The sequence below is a fragment of the Chiloscyllium plagiosum genome, chromosome 15 (assembly GCF_004010195.1).
Source record: "Chiloscyllium plagiosum isolate BGI_BamShark_2017 chromosome 15, ASM401019v2, whole genome shotgun sequence".
NCBI lineage: Eukaryota > Metazoa > Chordata > Chondrichthyes > Orectolobiformes > Hemiscylliidae > Chiloscyllium > Chiloscyllium plagiosum.
In genome coordinates this window covers 11,817,896-11,836,154 of record NC_057724.1, presented here as the reverse complement: position 1 = coordinate 11,836,154, position 18,259 = coordinate 11,817,896, and the positions used below count along the sequence as shown (strand labels likewise).

The following is an 18,259-nucleotide window of genomic DNA, read 5'->3' as shown; positions in this document are numbered from 1 at the left end:
CAAATGGCTAGTTCTCCCTGTATTCCATGAGATCTAACCTTGCTAATCAGTCTCCCATGGGGAACCTTGTCGAACGCCTTACTGAAGTCCATATAGATCACATCTACTGCTCTGCCCTCATCAATCATCTTTGTTACTTCTTCAAAAAACTCAATCAATTTTGTGAGACATGATTTCCCATGCACAAAGCCATGTTGACTATCCCTAATCAGTTCTTGCCTTTCCAAATACATGTACGTCCTGTCCCTCAGGATTCCCTCCAACAACTTGCCCACCACCGAGGTCAGGCTCACTGGTCTATAGTTCCCTGGCTTGTCCTTACCACCCTTCTTAAACAGTGGCACCACGTTAGCCAACCTCCAGTCTTCTGGCACCTCATCTGTGACTATCGATAATACAAATAGTCTCAGCAAGAGGCCCAGCAATCACTTCCCTAGCTTCCCAGAGAGTTCTAGGGTACACCTGATCAGGTCCTGGGGATTTATCCACCTGTAATATGGACATTTTTCAAGATGTCACCATCTATTTCCTTACAGTCTATATCTTCCATGTCTTTTTCCACAGTAAATACTGATGCAAAATACTCATTTAGTAACTCCCAGATTTCTGTGGCTCCACACAAAGGCCGCCTTGCTGATCTTTAAGGGGCCCCATTCTCTCCCTCGTCACCCTTTTGTCCTTAATGATTTTCCTTAATTCTATTTGCCAAAGCTATCTCATGTCCCCTTTTTGCCTTCCTGATTTCCCTCTGAAGTATACCCTTACTGCCTTTATTCTCTTCTAAGGACTCACTCTATCTATCATGCCTATACCTGACATATGCTTCCTTCTTTTTCTTAACCAAACCCTCAATTTTTTTAGTCATCCAGCATTCCCTGTACCTACAAGCCTTTCCTTTCACCCTGACAGGAATATACTTGCTCTGGATACTCGTTATCTCATTTCTGAAGGCTTTCCATTTTCCAGCCATCCCCTTTACCTGCAAACAGCTGCCCCCAATCAGCTTTTGAAAGTTCTTGCCTAATACCATCAAAATTCACCTTTCTCCAATTTAGAACTTCAACTTTAAGATCTGGTCTATCCTTTTCTATCACTATTTTAAATCTAATAGAATTATGGTCGCTGGTCCCAGTGCTCCCCCACTGACACCTCAGTCACGTGCCCTGCCTTATATCCCAAGAGTAAGTCAAGTTTTGCACCTTCTCCAGTCGGTACATTCACATAAGATTTTCTTGTACATTTTAAATCTAATAGAATTATGGTCGCTGGTCACAGTGCTCCCTCACTGACACCTCAGTCACGTGCCCTGCCTTATATCCCAAGAGTAAGTCAAGTTTTGCACCTTCTCCAGTCGGTACATTCACATAAGATTTTCTTGTACACACTTAACAAATTCCTTTCCATCCAAAACCCTTAACACTATGGCAGTCCCAGTCTATGTTTGGAAAGTTAAAATCCCCTACCATAACCACCCTATTATTCTTACAGATAATTTAGATCTCCTTACAAGTTTGTTTCTCAATTTCCCTCTGACTATTAGGGGGTCTATAATACAATCCCAATAAGGTGAACATCCCTTTTTTATTTCTCATTTCCACCCAAATAACTTCCCTGGATGTATTTCCAGGGAATATCCTCCCTCAGCACAGCTGTAATGCTATCCCTTATCAAAAATGCCACTCCCCCTCCTCTCATGCCTCTCTTTCTATCCTTCCTGTAGCATTTGTATCCTGGAACATTAAGCTGCCAGTCCTGTCCATCCCTGAGCCATGTTTCTGTAATTGCTATGATATCCCAGTCCCATGTTCTTCATCATGCCCTGAGTTCATCTGCCTTCCCCGTTAGATCCCTTGCATTGAAATAAATGCAGTTTTATTTATTAGTCCTGCCTCATCCCTGCCTGCCCTGACTGTTTGACTTGCTTCTGCTCTCAACTGTACCAGTCTAAGATAGATGCTTTCCTCACTATCTCCCTGGGTCCCAACCCCCCTCCCTCCCCAAACCCGAGCAGTTCTACCAAATTTCCCTGCCAGTATATTAGTCCCCTTTCAATTTAAGTGCAATCCGTCCTTCTTGTACAGATCACTTCTACCCCAAAAGAGATTCCAATGAACCAAAAATGTGAATCCTTCTCCCATACACCAGCTCCTCAGCCATGTATTCATCTGCTCTATCCTCCTATTCCTGCCCTCACTAGCTCGTAGCACTGGGAGTAATCCAGATATTACTACTCTCGAGAACCTCCTTTTTAAATTTCTGCCTAACTCTCTGTAATCTCCCTTCAGAGTCTCAACCTTTTCCCTTCCAATGTCGTTGGTTCCAATGTGGACAATGACCTCCTGTTGGCCCCTCTTCCCCATGAGAACATTCTGCACCCTCTCTGAGACATCCTTGATCCTGGCACCAGGGAAACAACACACTAATCTGCTTTTTCTCTGCTGGCCACAGAAATGTCTGTCTATACCTCCGTTATAACTCAAACTCTCCATTCCAGGCATTATCCTTGTAAATCTCTTTTGAGCTCTTTTCAGCTTAATAATATCCTTCCAATAACAGGGCGACCAGAATTGGACACAGTACTCCAGAAGAGGCCTCACCAATGTCCTGTGCAACCTCAGCATAATTTCATAATTTCCCAACTCATGACATATCATGAGCAGTGTAGCTCTCATTTACCCAAGCAGCACTCTTTCATTCTTAAAATTCTGTAAGATTGGGAGAGGTGAAGAAATTTCTTGGCAAGATATTAAATAAATGGGGTAGCTATAAAAAAGACACATTCAATTGCAATTAAGCCCAAGAAGCAGCAGTAAATGTATCATTGTGTCACTTATTTGTTGCATTGCTGACTACTGCCTTTCTTTGTACTTCTCAAACATATCTAAAATGTTCTTCAGAGACAATAGGGGCGAAATTCATATTGTGCAGCAGAAGCTAATTTCATAATCTAGTGCCGTTAATAAAAAAGAAACTCAGGCACTAGGCTGATGACTCACTGTTATCTGCTGGCGGTGACTTTGTCACTTCAGTCCCTACATCCTATTCAGGCACAATGCTCTCTCATAGTGCCGAAAGCTATTGTCTGAACTGTGTTTGACAGCTAAACCGAATTTGTCCAAACCATACACGAGATATAAGCAAAGCAACACTGCTATAACTAATAGTGGTAAATTAATAGCATTTTAAAAATGAAGTATAGACTATTCAACTGGGTGAGCCACTGGATGTTTCTAAGGGTATTTCAATACTCATTTATTCTTCACAAAAAGAAACATAATACCGATACAATTGATTGTTGCTTTAACATGATACTTATTTTTTGTATGCTTTATTTAGAGTGTTTCATCTCTTGCTTCTGCTCAGTTTTTATTAGACTACCAGTATTCTTGGTCAATAACATCTTAAATTAAGGCTCTCTAAGTACGGTAATACTCTTTAGTTACACTCATAAATATACAGGTTATTGAATATAGCTCTCTGGTGTAGAGTTTTACTCCTGTGCCATTACATGCTTCTCTCTAAGATCTGATGTTCTGTTCTTTTATTGTCTGAGTAACATCAGTTACATCACCATTATCATCATTGCTTGGATTTTCCATTACATCTCCCTCAAGTTTCCATTTAAATGATTTCCATAATCCTATCAATTTGTTTTTAATTGTTATTATTATCACCATCTCCAGCTTAACACCCACCCCAACCCCCAACCTCTCAAAAAGTCCAAGTCTGTCAACTCAAGATGCTTTGGAATTGTGACAGGTCATCCTGATGTGATTCACTTGATTTCCACACGATGGTCATTATCAGCCATTCCTGAAAGTACGATACCATTCAGTCTGGTTTTCAATGTCATGGACCTGTCTCTGTCCTGCATTTTGTGCTAACTGCATGTAGTCTCGCTTCTTGACTGCAGGAAGATGGTGTTTCTGCTGTTTCCGAAATGTCCGGTCAGGTGTTCTGACAATGTATGATTAACCTGATTAATCTGTTCCTCTGTTCCTTCTGCTTGTTTGCCCTTTATCTGTGCATTCTGACCTAATGTCAAAGACAACAATGTGTGTCAAACTGTACTGGATCCATTTTTTTGTTCTGTGCTGTTTTTCTACCACCTTGACATTCTCATGGTTTTAGAGCATTACGTTCAGCCCGGGATTACACTTCAACAGTGGTGCTTCTGATATTAATCTTCCATGTAGTTCTGCCAGCAAATTGTCAAATAGTGTTGATCTGTGACTGAGTAATGTTAATTCCAAGTCTCCATTCTTGGACATGAGAGCATTTACAGTTTTGACTGTCCTCTCTGCTCCACATTTAAGTGAAGATAAAGTGCAAAATTTATCAACTGGTTGATACTTGCTGCTGTAATGAATTTCCGGAATTCTCCTTTCAAGCACCGAGAACAATCTAATTTATGTGTTCTTTGAGAATTGACACTTTCCATTTAATGCAAAGTCTGAACCTTGGTGATGCCCTGAGAATTTCCCTGATTCTGTAGTAATGCTCCTTTTTGGTCTGCCCATTTCCCAGGATGTTGTCCATGAAACAAAACGCACCCTTCAAGAATGTTTGACATCACTGTCTGAATGATTTCTGCTGTGAACAAAATTTCAAAGGTAGACGATTGAAAATGATGAATGTGACCATCAATCTCAATTATCAAAGGGTTTCTGCTGTGACTTGCCGATTGTGTCAGATTTAGTACAAAAATTGTTTTGGTTAATTTGGCCAAATGAATGTTCACTGATCAGTGAGATCCATACACTATATTAGTACTCCATTAAGTATGGAAAATGTTATTGAGACTAAGCTCCATTTTACTGGTCCTGTCACTACAACTCATTTTTTGTTATGCCATTCAAATGAACCTGCTTATTGTCAGGTACTTTTCTTGGAGTATACAGGTAGAAGGTAACGTGGCAAAATATTTTAACTTTCCCCAACTTCTGAATAAAACTTAGCAAAATTTGCTTCAGTTTTCTTCTTGCAGCATAACATCCACAGTCCGTAAGTGATCCAACTGGATACATACATTTTTACTTAGTAGAATGTCTTCTGGATCTTTAATATGTTGAGAGTCTCACTGATCCCTCAACCTATATAACTGAATGCAGTGGTAAAGTCACTATGTAGCTGAAGGTCTATGCCCTCTTGGCCATGCAGTTTGAAGCTTGAGAGTTCACTGATTTTAACCATGGCAGTTGTCAGCCAGTATTAAGTGAACTGCCACTATATTGAGTTTAAATTCATGATTAAACTCTTTGCCTTGTCCAGAACCTTTCATTTAAATTCGTTTAGAAATATTGACTTTGTTAATCTTCATCTTTGATTTCTTTGATCTTCCTTTTCACCAATGATGTCCCTTTGACATGAATATTCCCTCCCTGCTTCTGTGGTAATGTTGGAGCTGCTGATCTGCAAGATTTCTTCAAGTTTCCTACTTTCCCACATTGGCAGCACTCAGCTCCCCCTGTTGGGCACTTGCTGTGCTTTGAAGGACACCTGAAACAGCGTAACATGGTCAATTGTGTTGTTTCCTACTCTCTATCTGTTTTGGCAAGTCGGTGACAATGACCTCTTGAGGCCTGTGCATCCTACAAAATTGGAAGAATTCGCAGTGTCTCCTCAGGGAGTTGATTGATTCTAGCTCCCTATCACAGCTTAAATAGCATCCTCTCCTGATCCACTCCACTGAGGTGTCCGTCAGAGAAAAATTTGACTTCCTTCTATTCTGGAGATGTGAGGTGACAAAATAATTCAATATGGGACACCTACATCCGGGAGGTGTAGGTAGTATTTGAAGAAGCAGGTGAGTGGGAACAGGTTTTCATTCACTGTTTCCACCTGACTCCACGATCGGCCTTTTGGAGTCGCCCAAAGTGGTTGGTACTAAATCGGCTGCTTCTCCTGCAGTTGGCTGGTCTTGGGCTAGAGGTTGCCATGAGCCAGTGGATGTACTGCATTGTATTTTAGGAAGGATTTAATAACTCCTTGAAGCATTTCCTCTGCTGTCCTGGTAACCCCTCACTGTGCTGGAGCTTGGGATACTGACTGACCTGCTGTGCTTTTCCAGTAACACACACTTGACTCTGATCTCGAGCATCTGCAGACCTCACTTTCTCCTGGAGCTTGGGATAGACAGCTTGTTCTATCAGGAGGTCTTTGTATCTGACATGGATAATGTGGCCTACCCGACACACCTTATTAACTGTAACGAGTGTTTTGATGCTGGAGATGATGGCTTGAGAGGGAATACTGAATTTGGAGCACCTGTTCTGCCAATTGATTTGGAGGATTTTGCAGAGGCATCCCGCCTGATATTTCTTGAGGAATTTGAGCTTTGGTGTGGATCGTCCATGTTTCCATTACATGCAGGAGGGCTGCTATCTTGTAGACCAAGAGTTTGGCGGCATGCTTGAGGTTCTTGTCATCAAATTGGCTGTTCCTCAAAGGCTGTGCAGGCACAGTTACTGCAGGTAATGTTGAGTTTACTTGTCAATGTTTGTCCTGACTGAGTGGAGCCCTTGCGAGGTATGGGAACTGATCCACATTAGGCTGTAGCTCACTGTGCAATTTGTCAGTTATGTGGGGTGGTGGTGGTGGTGATGATGGTGGAGGTGGGGTGGTGGGGGTGGTTGTAGTGGGGGTAGTGGCGACAGTGTTTTTACTCTGGGTACAAACTGCTTGAGGACCTTTGTTTTCCCAACGTTGAACCTAAGTGCTTTTTTTCCCAAATGCCTCCCTGTATGCATCAACAATACTTCGGAGCTCAGCCTCTGAGATGCACACATTTAGCACTGTTGATCACTTGACCCAGTGTGAGCTCTTCTTTTGTCTGAAAAAAAGGACAATTTTTCATCTTGGACACCCACAGCATGAGTTTCCTTCCCAACTAGTCTTTGAAGGCTCTGTATCAGCAGCACCCTGCAAAACTGTTCATGATTCAATCAATTCCTCTTGTGGCTGGGACTGTTGATTCAACTGTCTCATGATGGAATTATTAACTCTCAGACAATGGTATATAGAATTATATAGACCTGGTGCCTTTGTTGTTTTGCATGCAGCCCCATTGCAGTCCTGTATCTCTGGATCTGCTACTCCCAGAACTCCTATATCGGGCCTTTATAATGAGTCTTCAGCATTTTCAAACTCTGATAACAATAAGAATGTCTTAAATGGAGCTGTCTTTTGATTTATTGGTACACAACGCTGACCAGAGTAATTTTTTTTCTTTGTTCAAAGTCCTCTGAATAGCTCTGTTTTTTTTTGTGGTCCTTCCGTTTGTATTGCTTTTTCTTTGACGTCTTCTGAGGTTCTGATCTGTCCTTTGGAGTCTTGCCTCCTTTAGTTTGTGCCTGACGGATTGTGACCTGACTTCAGTTTGAAAGTTTGGAGGTGTCCTCACTTGCCGCCATGCTTTTATTCCGTAGGTTTGCTGAACCCAGCTTAACATCTCTTGTTTTTGCGGGGATGCAGACACTTTGAGACTGCTATGACTTAGCAGGCTGCCACTATTTGTCCTCTCTAGCATCTCTAATTTAACCTTATCGTAGAGAGTAAGGCTCTCCCACTCAATTACACAGGGGGTTCCTGATTACAGCTCTTTTGAATATTGTCCAACTCCTGCTCCTTAAAGTTGCATAAGGGGGTATACTAAGTATTGCCTTATGCACCATCTACTTTGATGGTCCTTGTGGGAAAACCACTTGAAGGAGTTAGACCAATCATTCAGGTCCTCCTCATAACCTCTGTGATAATGTCAATCACACCAGTATGACTTGTACTTAGTTGCTAACATACAATGAACTACATCTTCTTGAAGGGAATAGCCTCTTCTGATTAGCTAGGAGACCAGACAAAGGAGGCTCTGCAGATCCATTCCCTAAAAGAGGATGGTGGCCCCTTAGTACAAACTGCCTGAACCAACAAAGCAGTCTGTAGTGAGGACTCTGGTCATCCTGCTAAAGGAAGAAAGTTATTAAACTGGGAAGGGTGGCAAAAAGATATACAAGGATGTTACTGAAACTGTAGTGTTTGAGTTATAAGGAGAGGCTAATTACACTGGGGGTGTCATTGTGGCTTAGTGGTTAGCAATACTACCTTATAGGGACATGGGTTCAATTCCAGCCTCAGGTGACTGTCTGTGTTGAGTTTGCATGTTCTCCCCATGTCTGCATGGGTTTTCTCCAGCTGTTTCATTTCCTTCCACAGTCCAAAGATGTGTAGGTTAGGTGAATTGGCTATGCTAAATTACCCATACTAGGCAGAAGTACTGCAGATGCTGAAGATTAGAGCGGTGCTGGAAAAGCACAGCAGACCAGGCAGCATCCGAGGAGCAGGAAAAAACAATATTTTGGGCAAAAATCCTCATTCCCTTCATTGCCTGAAACGTCGATTTTTCCTGCTCCTCGGACTCTGCCTGGCCTGCTGTGCTTTTCCAGCACCACTCTAAATTGCCCATAGTGTCCAGGGATGTGCAGGTTAGGTGGATTGGCCATGGGGAATGCTGGGTTACAGGGATGAGTGCGCCAGAGTGAGTTGATCCCCAGAGGATTGGTGTGAACTCAATTGGCCAATGCCTGCTTCCACTGTAGAGATTCTATTCTATTAACAAAAAGCTTGGGTCTTCTTTTCCCTAGAGTGTAGGAAGCTAAGCGGTGACCATGTAGAGGTTTATAAAATCTCGAGGGGCATGGATAAGCTACATAGTCAAGGCCTTTTCCTCAGGTAGGAGAGTTCAAAACAAGTTGGCATAAGTTTAAGGGGAAAGATTTAAAAGGGACCCAAGGGGCAACTTTCTCACACAGAGGGTGGTGCATACATGGCACGAGCTACCAGAGGAAGTGGTAGAGGCGAGTACGATTACAAAATATGGACAGGTATGTGGATAGGAAAGGTTTAAAGGGATATGGGTCAAACGCAGGCAAATGCGACCAGTTCAGTTTAGGAAAACTGATTGGCATGGTTGAGTTGGGCCGAAAGATCTGCTTCCATGCTGGAGGACTCTATGACTCTTAACACATTACATGTTTTTGTCTGGTCTGATGAGTTGCTGGTTTCAGAGTAATATCAGCAATTCTGTTATTTGACAGTAAAGCCAGAGTCCACCATTTTGAGTTTGTGCCTTTAGCTTTCTTAGCCCAAGCTCGGGGACTCACTTCCTGAAGCTTTTCTCCTGAAGAAAGATAGTCCTCAAAAGCTATTTCTTTTATCAAGCCTTTGTTTGCCTGCCCTCATATCGCCTTGCATAACTCAGTGCCAAATGTTGTCTGAATATTGACCTGAGAAGATCCTTGACACATGACGCCATATTAATGTGGTGATGTAAATTGGAAAAACCACCTGGCACCGTTAGACAAAGAAGGCAGAGAGAAGATTTGATGGAGATATGTAAAATCTCAAGGAGTCTGGAGAGATCAGAAAAAGGGTTGCTTTGTGAAAGGTTCAAGAACCAGAGAATATTGATTTAAGTTGATTCACAAAAGATGCAGAGGTAATAGGAAAATTATTGGTTCAGATCTGGAATGTATTGCCTGAGGAGTGGTGCAGGAACATTCAATTGTGACTTTGATCGGCAATTAACTAATTATCTGAATAGATTGGCAGTGCTGTGAGGAAAAGGAAGGAAAACGGGATGAGCTAATTAGTGCTCCAAGAGCTCGCTTAAACAGTAGTCTGAATGCTCTTCTTCTGTGATTTAACCATACAATCATTTTGAAGTTCAAGTGCAAGATATTATTGCTGTTGGTGGACACGCAGCTATCGATATCAAATTCCGAACTTCATTAAAATGTTTCTCTTTAAAAGAAGAGATCATCTCTTTTAGACCGCGACCTTCCTTTGGAAAAGACTGAAATCTCTGTTAAATATTTTATACCTATGGTGTTTTTCCTCTCAAGTTTACTGCTTTCTACAATTGGTAATGTTTCAGATTCACCCCACAGGAGGTGATAGTTACCGAGTCAGAAATGAGTATTGTTGCGGATGTGCCATTTTGTTTTTGTCATCCCTATTCATGAATTGACGTTGTCTGATGCATTATTCTATGCAGGTACCATTATGATTAGGACTGAGTATTGCACTTAACAGTGAATTCACAAATAGAAATGGTTCCCCTAGATTTTGACTTCTAACTGCTCATCCTGCCTCCATCAGCTGTTCATTGTGGTTGCTTGACATGCCATATATCTCAGCTTTCATGATGCTTCTCGTGACTCATATAAAAGTTAAAACCTTACATCCTCCTTGTTTATTTCTTCCATGAAGATAACATAAATGTCATCAAAATATCATTAAAATGTACCATTTAATATTAATAACATATAACTGAAGTGGTGTCAATGTCTTGCTGTCTGAAAAGATTGGAACACATTTTTTAAAAAATGAATTGTGTTTTAAAATCTGCTGCCTACATGTGAGGTACCTGTTCTGAAAGAGTCAATGTTGAAGTTGGGTGGTTATTTAGCCAGTCTTCTGTCACAAGACCCTGATGGGGTCAGATATATTATCTCTGGTTCTTGATATTTATGTCTAACTTGTTAATGTAACATTGTGCTTACTACTATCATGAAGTAAACAACCACTTCATGGTAGAACAAATGCCTCTTGTTGGTAAGCTTCCCAGTTGTCTTAGATTCATTATGAGAAAGAAGATTGACAGCAGCAGTGTACCTCAGACACCCCATCTCCCATGTAACACTGTCCATTGGAAAATTATTGACGCACTCTCATTATTTGTAGCATACTTGAGGACTGACAGGTTTAGTCAAATACATATCGAGCTCAATGTGTTCTCAGTGAGATTACTGAGCAGTACAGCCATTGTACCTTGCGATTTCCAATTTTTGCCCCACGACCTTGATTTCATATTTGAAAACTTAATATTTTGTTTCTTAAAGGAAATTTACATCATCACTGCTATACATTGACAAAGTTTTAAGATACACTATTCTGTTTAAACCTTGCCACATTCTTATGATATAGTCATTGCATTAAGCCCAGCATTTGTGGATGACTCATTCTGATAACAGGTTGTTGACATGCTGTGCTTTTGATGTCAAAATGAAAATAGCTATGCTTCATTTCTTAATGATATAAACTATGAAAGATTGACACTATGAGGAAGATTGACCATTTTTGTACAATTTTGTAATGACATGAAGAAATGGTATCTAATGCAAGTCACTTTTAAGGGCAGCATTGTATAATTTCAAAGTTTTATTGCTATCACCAATCTAACTTTAGCACTACTCCACCATTTAATCCAATCCATTTCATTTGAGTGAAATCTGCGGCTCATTTGCCTTCTCCTCATGAATACTAGTCTTTTTACTTCAGCAGTTCGATTAAAAACATTTCAGAAGATTTAAGCAAATTTGACAGAAGGTTTATCAGTCGTTTACTTTTGAAAACTCACAAATACAAGCCATCATCATCTGAATCGCATCACTGAAGCTGGAAAAGTGAAGGTTTACCTCACAAATGGGAATGAAGGTTTTTCCCTTTCCCTTCAATGAGGGGTTTATGCAAATCACAACCCAATTCTGAGTAGGACAAGTTCCATAGCAAAATCTGCTCTGAGATGGCAAAGGGATGAGTTCCTCTGATCTTAATTGTGAAAGACTTCATGGATGAAAGGTTGTTAAATTAGTGCTAATGTGTTTTGTATTGAATGTAGATTTCTACTGCATATTTGTGTTCTCTTGGAACTGAACTGAGGCAGTCCAAATTCATTTTGTGCAGACTGTCATAATCAGTAGACAGGAATTCCATCATTCCAAATTCTAAACACATTCGGAAGATTAATTGCTTCAAAAATAAAAGGTTTTGATTTTTAATGTAGTTATCAAAAAGGACAAAAAAAATTAAAATTCCATCAGTGATATCCAACCTAGAAATAAGGTACAATATTTTTTAACCCATCGTGTTCAATACTGGAAATAGAGGACTATCATTAACACATAAAAAATTTTCCAGGCCACAGATGGTTTTGGAATTGGTGAGAAATTTAAGAGCATATGGTGAGAATGAAAAAAAAATCAGATTTCTGATGATTTAAGAGACAGTTCTGAATCTCATGAATGAGCAGCAATTACCTTATTTCCATCCCTTTGCAACTCAGCAGTAGCCAACCTGGCCTCATGTCTGTGCAGCTCTGCACGCTGCCTTCCTTCCTTGAGAATCTAGGTAGAACATTTAGTGTGGTTACCTGGCCCCACAGCTCTCCATTTGCTTCCCTGAACCTACCTCAAGCTTCGCCATTGCTATCATTTTCCTCAATGCTCCATGAACATTGTCCCTGTTCACCCTTACTCCATGTAAGTGGGCACTGCAAGCCACCCATCTCACAATATCCTCATGGCTGCTTTCATACATACTCCCACACCACATGAGCCCTTCAAGGCTTCATTTTGGAGCTCAGAAATATTTATGTCTTGCACGCTTCTGACAAGTCTCTGTCATGCAGGAATATACACACACATCCCTTTCATTTTCATAGGATACATCTCACATCTCTTTTCTGAGTGAACCCTCACTTTGTGCTTTCTTTAAGGCTCTCAGCAATCTCCTGCCTTTTATTGCCTTTTTAATGCATTGACATTTGCAAGAGAGCTTATGGATTCTTAGCATCTCTGCCTTGCATTGGCTTTTAGTGTAGTCAGCTTCACAGCATTGAACAAAGGAGTAGACATGTTTACAGTGTGGCACCTTGCTGTGCCAGTGTCACAGTTAAACATGTGCCAGCAGATCACACAGACAAAGCACAACCTGAAGGTTAAATTCTTAGTGGAGTTGAGGGAGACTATGATCAGTTTGGGAGCTACCCCACTGTGAGATGAGGGATTTGGTCATGGTCAGTCAGTCACTTGGTCCTATTCCTGTCTCGGGATCATTGCCTTAGCTGTCTGTAAATTGGGCCACAGTCAGTCCCGCAGATCAAGTCCACCTAGTTCGGTAATGGCAGGTCTATCAAACAGGGACAGTGGAGGCAACATTCTGGGGATACAGTCATGGACTGTGTCAGTTTTGGGAGGGGGGTGCGGGCTATTGTTGGTTGTGGGGATTTTGGGCAAAAATGGTCAGGGCTTTTACCAGGGGCATTCAATGTAGTGTTGAGCATGGTGGCAAACACAAATCTGGGATGGTCTGCATTATGATGTGGCACTGATGGGATAGTGGCAGTGAAGGGAGCAACTCCAAATGTAGAGTTGGAATCTGAAAGGGCATGATATTGTCCAGGGTACTGCTGGAGGTGGGGTTGGGGATAGAGTCATAGAGATGTACAGCATGGAAACAGACCAGATATCCCAGCCTAATCTAGTCCCATTTGCCAACACTTAGCCCATATCCCTGTAAACTCTTTCTATTCATATACCCAAACAGATGCTTTTTAAATGTTGTAATTGTACCAGCCGCCACCACTTCCTCTGGCAGCTCATTCCTTACACGCACCACTGTCTGCGTAAAAAAGTAGCCCCTTAGGTCTCTTTTAACTCTTTCCCCTCTCACCCTAAACCTATGCTGTCTAGTTCTGGACTCCCCACCCCAGGGAAAATACCTTGTCTGTTTACCCTATCCATGCCCCTCATGATTTTTTTAAACCACTTTTTGAGGTCACCCCTCAGCATCTGATGCTCCAGGGAAAAAAGCCCCAGCCTGTTCAGCCTTTCCCTATAGCTCATACCCTCCAACCCTGACAACATCCTTGGAAATCTTTTCTGAATCTTTTCAAGTTTCACAGCATGTTGGGTGGCAAGTCACCACTAATGGAAGAACACTGGTTCTCAGTAGTGCAAATTGTAATGTAGCAAGTTATGAGCTGATGGTTAAAGTTAATAGGAAGCTTGGAAGCTGATGGAGCTAACAGGGACACTTGTCCAAGTCCTTCTGTCCCTCCATCTATCTTTGTGTCTTCTACAAAATGAGCAACAAAACCCTCAGTTCCTTTGTCCAGGTCATTAATGTATAACGTGAATAGTTGTGGTCCCAACACTGACCCCTGTGGAACTCCACTAGTCATCAAACAATAAACTGAAAGAACTGCAGATGCTGGAAATCAAACAAAAGCAGGAATTGCTGGGAAAGCTCAGCAAGTCTGGCAGCATCTGTGGAGAGAAATCAGAGTTAATGTTTTGGGTCCAATGACCCCTCTTCAGAGGTTCTGAGCCCTATTTTACCATGCAATCCCAAGTGCTCCACATTCTCATTCACAAATCTTACCAATGACCAAGATCAGGCTAACTGACCCATAATTTCCTGTATTCTGCCTCCTTCCCTTCTTAAACAGTGGTCTTACATTAGCCATTTTCACTGGGACCCTCCCTGACTCCAATGATTCCTGAAAGATCACCACCAATGCCTCCATAATCTCCTCAGCTTTTGTTTTATTTCAAAGATATACTTTAATCATAAAAATATCTTTATATAACTCTCAGTCACCAAAGCAGCTTGATAGCAGACAAAGGAACAAACAAACATTGGAGACTCTATCCAACCAACAACCCAAATGCATTTCTTACCTATCAAAGACAATATATTCTTGAGGCATTGGGAGGATCCAATAACTGTATGGACCCCCATTTAACTTCTCAGGATGACTTCAGACAGTGGTCTTTCCCCAATGTGCCTTGGCAGCAGCTGCTTCAAGCTTTAGTGCACCCCTCAGCGTGTAGTCCAAGACCTTGGAATGTGCCAGCCTTCAACACTCAGTTGGGGCCAACTCTTTCACCAGGCAAATCAAAGAGCATCTTTCACCGAGTTGATTGTCCACCAGGCGCAGTTGATGTTCATCTTGGTGTGTGCCCTGGGAAATAGAGCATGGAGCACAGTCTCTTGCTCGGGACAAACCTCAACAAAAACCACTGCATCTCTCTCCAGACTTCCTTTGCAAAGGCACATTCCAGCAGGAGATGGGTGACAGTCTCAACCTCCCTGCAGTCACTTCAAGGGCAGCGTGCGGTGGCGCAGAGAGTCTGGGAATACAAGTAGTGCCTGTCTCACCACCATGCCTTGTGATGGCTTGGTGCATGTTAGAAAGTCAAAAATGACTTTGTCAGTCTGCTCAGGCAACATCCTGACAGGATCCACCCTCTCTTTTTCCTGCAGGGTCTTGAGGACGCTACATGCTGGCCACTTCCTGATGCAATGGCGGTTAAAGATGTTTCTCCTTTGCAAATTTCTCCACAAAGGACAGGTGATATGGAATGGCCCAATTACTTGGAGTGTTTCTCAGCAATGAGGCCAGACCTATTCTTCGTAACACCAGGGACAGATAAACCCTCAGTACGTAGTGACATTTGGTATCTGAGTATCAAGTTTCTACGTACAGCTTGATGCTTGGGTCACTGCAATGGCACAGGTTCTGGGAATGGGCCAGACCTGCTCCGAAACAACAGAGAAAGTACCTTCACGCTGATGACCAGGTTTTTTGCCTGCAATAGAGAAGGAGCCGTGCTCCCAAAAGCCCAGTTTTTCCCTCACCTTGGCAATATACTCCTATCAAAGTTTTGCAGCCCCTCCTCTCCCCCAGCCCCTCCAAATGACATTCCCAGCATCTTAGATAATCTGTCCTGATGGTGAAGTGGATCTAGGATGGGCCTGCCTAGTTCTCAAAAAAAATGGCCTCATTCTTGCCTCAATCTATCTTGGCTCCCGAGGCCAGTTCGAACTGGTTACAGATGCTCATGAGTCTGTGCACTGACAGTGGACCCAAGCAGAAAAAAAGAGATGTCAACGATTCATCTGCAGGCCTCTGCTGCCTGAAATAGTTACCCCTCTCAGGCTCGCATCCTTCCTGATGGATTTGGCAAAGGGCTGTATGCAGCATGCAAACAAGGCAGGAGAGAGTGGGAAACCCAGCCCGACTCCAGATCTGATCAGGAAACTTTCTGATTCCCACCCGTTGATTGAGTGAGACTATTCTAACAATGTCAGTGTGAGCAGATGGATCCAATTGCAGATTCCCTCCCCAAAGCCTACTTTGGAGAGCACCTCCCACATGGAGGTGTGCAATATCCTGGCAATGTGAATGTCTCAAAGTCCTGGCAGTCGCAAGCCCTTCCACCATCCTGGCTGCACGATTTCATGAGCTGGGTGCCAAAGAGGCAGGTTACATAATCAAATGAACTGAAGGGTGGATGCTTGAAGGAAAGTCAACGTGGCCAATGGCGAAATACATGCAAGAACTGTATCTGTAACAATGCATAGGATCTAATCCAGATGTGCAATGTGACTAACATTTTCAGATTATGTGATTCTGTTTGCTGCAAATCGAAAACTAAATGTTAATCTGGAAGCCCAGTTTGGAACTGGAAGTGCAATACCTAAAACTAACATTATTCTTGAGGTATAACAAAACACAGGCTATAGGTATACACTTTTGAAGAAAACTTCTGAGAGACAACTTGCTACAGCAAATAAAACTGGAGGGTGGGGAATGTCTTTATGTAACAATTCCCAGATGAGGTAAGAGCCAGGTCCCTTGAGTTCAGTTTATAACTTCCCGATGGTCTGTTTATACAATAATAATGGAGATCTTGATTAATCATAGCAGTGGCCGAATATCAATTTGTACAAAGCAGATCTAAAATATTTGGGTGTATGTATAAAAACAGCAGAGGTTACATTTAGTATTTTTAACAAATTTCACAAATCATGATATTTAAAGTTATGTCAGATTGGAAATGATTTGCCAATGTTAACTATTAGTTACATACAAATGATCCCCCTCTGGTTGTTATTTCAATAGTCGTTAGCCTGTTTATATGAAATAGTAAATTATCATTTAGACAGCAATTTACTGTTGCGTGGAGTTCTGAGATGACAAAGCGGGTTCCTGGGTAAATCAATTTCCCTACAAAAACTCTCTATGTCAATTAAAAAAAAAAGTAAAAACACAAATGCAATGAATCTGTGAATTTAAAAATAGTTAATGCCACTTTACAGTGAGCTGACCTTGGCATGGAAAAATGTTGGCTCTGGAAAGTAGTCTCTTTCTGCTTAGCATGTTGTCTTTGGGCAAGAATGTGACGGTCCGCTATGATGTCAGTGCAGTCACACAGCTTTTCCCTGTTTTCATGCTGGTGTGCAAAATCCAAGAGCATTTTTATGCCCTTTAAGGTTTCAAGCAGTTATCCGGTCAACGCTTCAGGGGTTTTTGTCCCTTCAGGCTCCTCAGTGTTGATGAATGAACTGAATAAATGATTGCTTGCTCTGTCAGTTCCATTGTGTGGCATTACAGTGTTGGCCACCTGAGTGTAAAGGATTGTCCCTGCTGGAATTTCCATGCCGTCCTCTCACAGATCAACAAATTGAGCCCAATCAGTCATCAGACTGATTTACATCATCTTGTTCCCCCTCGTTCTCAGCATCTTATACAGTTGTAACCTGTTAGACTCCAATGTAACAAAAGCAGTTGGTGTTTGTGGTTTCCGTCATTGCCTTCCTCATGTCCTCTTTATCATGGACAAGACCTGAAGAACAGTTGAGTCATACTCCTCCTGTTTATCAAGGTCCTCAATAACAGGAAAGATCAATTGCTACATGTAGTTGTTTTATGTTTCCTAATCAACCCCTACATCTATTGGCTGGAGCTTGAGAGGCAGGAAGGTCAGCATGATGCTGTCAAGGCCAGCAATGTCAGGGTGCATGGGTCCAGTTATCTTGGAGAGGAAGTTGTTGGACTGTTCTAAGATGTTCATCGTATGCTGCTCTTCTGTGATGTTTGCATTTTGCTTCACACCACAGTTGAAAAGTGTGGCATTGGAAAACCACAGCAGGTCAGGCATCCATGGAGCAGGAGAATCAATGTTTCAGGCAGAAGCCTTTCATCAGGTGGGCCGTACCTCCCCAGCAGGAAAAGCTGACAACTTTCAGGTGGCCACATTCCTGATGAAGGGCTTATGTCCAAAACATCGACTCTCCTGCTCCTTGGATGCTGCCTGACCCACTGTGCTTTTCCAGCACCACACTTTTCACCTCTAATCTCCAGCATCTGCAGTCCTCCTTCACAATAAAGTTGCGCACTTGCTGTATGGACTTCACTTTACCTCGAATCAACAGCACATTTAACTTGCTCACAGGTTGAAACGCATTTGAAGGGTCCTACCACAGAGACCTCGATGGCGAACAATGTCTTGCTGTGACTGAGATTGGCTTAACTCCATTCTCATTGGTTTGTATCGTTATATCACAGGTGTTCATGAGTTTGGTCAATCCAGATTGACTTTTCTGGTACTTCAGGTTATCACAGGCATTTTTCGAC

At 42.1% G+C, this 18,259-nt stretch overlaps 1 protein-coding gene across 1 annotated transcript in view; it reads left to right on the top strand.

Moving 5' to 3' along the window:
- Window positions 1–18,259, top strand: part of LOC122557104 (sodium/hydrogen exchanger 2-like) — a 159,592-nt gene that overhangs the window by 40,891 nt on the left and 100,442 nt on the right. The window lies entirely within an intron of this gene.